The 3,023-nt window shown below is 36.3% G+C and overlaps 1 non-coding gene across 1 annotated transcript; it reads left to right on the top strand.

Moving 5' to 3' along the window:
- The first annotated feature begins 1,728 nt into the window (after nucleotides 1-1,728).
- On the top strand, nucleotides 1,729-1,832 carry LOC112739623 (small nucleolar RNA R71). The gene has a single exon (XR_003170554.1). It is a non-coding gene; the product is annotated as a small nucleolar RNA R71 (small nucleolar RNA).
- Nucleotides 1,833-3,023: the final 1,191 nt, after the last annotated feature.

A 3,023-nucleotide genomic window follows, 5' to 3' on the forward strand; every position in this document is an offset into this window, starting at 1 on the left:
ACAAATATATAAATATAATTAAATAACATTGGGTTGCCTCCTAATAAGCGCTTCTTTAATGTCAATAGCTTGACAATGAGCTCTTAGAGAGCTTCACAGAGACTCAGAGCTTAATGGTGGCCTCCCAACACCAAACTTAGAAGTTGAGTGTGGGGCTCTGTTTGACTCTGTATTGAGAGAAGCTTTTCATGCTTCCTCTCCATGGTTACAGAAGAAGATCCTTGAGCCTTAAACACAAGGTAGTCCTCATTCAAATGAAGGATTAACTCTCCTCTGTCCACATCAATCATAGCTCTTGCTGTGGCTAGGAAGGGTCTTCCAAGGATAATGGATTCATCCTCTTCCTTCCTAGTGTCTAGGATTATGAAATCAATAGGGATGTACAAGCCTTCAACCTTCACTAAGACATCCTCTACAAGTCCATAAGCCTGTTTCCTTGATTTGTCTGCCATCTCTAGTGAGATTCTTGTAGCTTGTACCTCAAAGATCCCTAGTTTCTCCATTACAGAGAGTGGCATAAGGTTTATACCTGACCCCAGGTCACACAGAGCCTTCTTAAAGGTCATGGTGCCTATGGTACAGGGTATTAAGAACTTTTCGGGATCTGGTTTCTTCTGAGGTAATTTCTGTTAAACCAAAGCATTTAGTTCATTGATGAGCAATGGAGGTTCATCCTCCCAAGTCTCATTACCAAATAACTTGACATTTAGCTTTATGACTGCTCCTAGATACTGAGCAACTTGCTCTTCAATAATATCTTCATCCTTTTCAGAGGAAGAATACTCATCAGAGCTCATGAATGGCAACAGTAAGTTTAGTGAAATCTCTATGGTCTCTGTATGAGCCTCAGATTCCCTTGGTTCCTCATTAGGGAACTCCTTAGTGGTCAGTGGACGTCCATTGAGGTCTTCCTCACTGGAATTCACTGCCTCTCCCTCCTCTATAGGTTCAGCCATTTTGGGTATATTGATGGCCTTGGACTTTCTCTTTGGATTCTCTTCTGTATTGCTTGGGAGAGTACTTGGAGGGATTTCAGTAACTCTTTTACTCAGCTGACCCACTTGTGCCTCTAAATTTCTGATGGAGGACCTTGTTTCAGTCATGAAACTATGAGTGGTCTTACTTAGATCAGAGACTATGTTTGCTAAGTCAGAGAGGCTCTGCTTAGAATTCTCTGTCTGTTGCTGAGAATATGATGGAAAAGGCTTGCTATTGCTAAACCTATTTCTCCCACCATTATTATTATTGAAGCCTTGATTAGGCTTCTGCTGATCCTTCCATGAGAAATTAGGATGATTCTTCCATGAAGGATTGTAAGTGTTTCCATAGGATTCTCCCATGTAATTCACCTCTTCCATCCCAGGATTCTCAGGGTCATAAGCTTCTCCTTCAGAGGAAGCTTCTTTAGTACTGCCGGATGCAGCTTGCATTCCAGTCAGATTATGAGAAATCATATTGACTTGCTGAGTCAATATTTTATTCTGAGCCAATATGGCGTTTAGAGTATCAATCTCAAGAACTCCTTTCTTCTGAGTCATCCCATTATTCACAGAATTTCTTTCAGAAGTATACATGAACTGGTTATTTGCAACCATTTCAATGAGTTTCTGGGCTTTTGCAGGCGTCTTCTTCAGATGAAGAGATCCACCAGCAGAGTGATCCAAGGACATCTTGGACAATTCAGACAGACCATTATAGAATATATATAGGATGCTCCATTCTGAAAGCATGTCAGAAAGACATCTTCTGATCAATTTCTTGTATCTTTCCCAAGCTTCATAGAGGGATTCACCTTTCTTCTGTCTGAAGGTTTGGTCTTCCACTCTGAGCTTGCTCAACTTTTGAGGTGAAAAAAATTTGGCCAAGAAAGCATTGACCAACTTTTCCCAAGAGTTCAGGCTTTCTTTAGGTTGTGAGTCCAACCATATCCTAGCTCTGTCTCTTACAGCAAAAGGGAAAAGCATAAGTCTGTAGACCTCAGGATTAACCCCATTGGTCTTAACAGTGTCACAGATCTGCAAGAATTCAGCTAAGAACTGATGAGGATCTTCCAATGGAAGTCTATGAAACTTGTAATTTTGCTGCATTAGAGAAACTAATTGAGGCTTAAGCTCAAAGTTGTTTGCTCCAATTGCAAGAATTGAGATGCTTCTTCCATAGAAGTCGGAAGTTGGTGTAGTAAAGTCACCAAGCATCTTCTTGGCATCTCCACCATTGTTGTTGTTTTCGGCTACCATGTCTTCTTCTTTTTCGAAAATTTCTGAAAGGTCCTCTCCAGAGTGTTGTGCTTTAGCTTCTCTTAGCTTCCTCTTCAGAGTCCTCTCAGGTTCAGGATCAGTTACAACAAGAATGTCTTTATCTCTATTTCTACTCATATGAAAAAGAAGAGAATAGAAAAGAAGAGGAATCCTCTATGTCACAGTATAGAGATTCCTTTATGTGAGTAGAAGAATAGAAGAATGAGGTAAAGATAGAATGAGAAGAATTCGAACACAGAGAGAGGGAGTATTCGAAAATTAATTTGAAGAAAAGAAAAATATTTTTGTTTTTATTTTAATTATAAGTTAGAATTTGAAAATATTAAAAGAAAAAAGGAAAAATTGGCAAATTAAAAACTAAATAAATTAATTAATTACAAAGATTTTTAAAAAATTATATTTTAAGTTAATTATTTTAAATTCTAATTTTATTTTATTTCTTTTCTTACTATTTGATTTTTGAAATTAATGAGAGAGAAAAGTAGTTAGGTGGTTTTGAAAAAGATAAGAAATAGTAAACTTTTTAAAATTAAAACAAACAAATTAAGTGGTTAATTGAAAAAGATTTGAAAAGCAATTTTTAAAAGATGAAAAGTTAGAAAAGGATTTTGAAATTAAATTTTGAAAAATATATGATTGAAATTTATTTTGAAAAAGATTTGAAAAATAAATTTAAAAAGATTTGATTTTGAAAATTAAAGTTGATGACTTAACTAACAAGAAACTAAAAGATATGATTCTAGAATTTAAAGATTGAACCATTCT

This window comes from Arachis hypogaea, chromosome 13 (assembly GCF_003086295.3).
Source record: "Arachis hypogaea cultivar Tifrunner chromosome 13, arahy.Tifrunner.gnm2.J5K5, whole genome shotgun sequence".
In the NCBI taxonomy this organism is placed as follows: domain Eukaryota; kingdom Viridiplantae; phylum Streptophyta; class Magnoliopsida; order Fabales; family Fabaceae; genus Arachis; species Arachis hypogaea.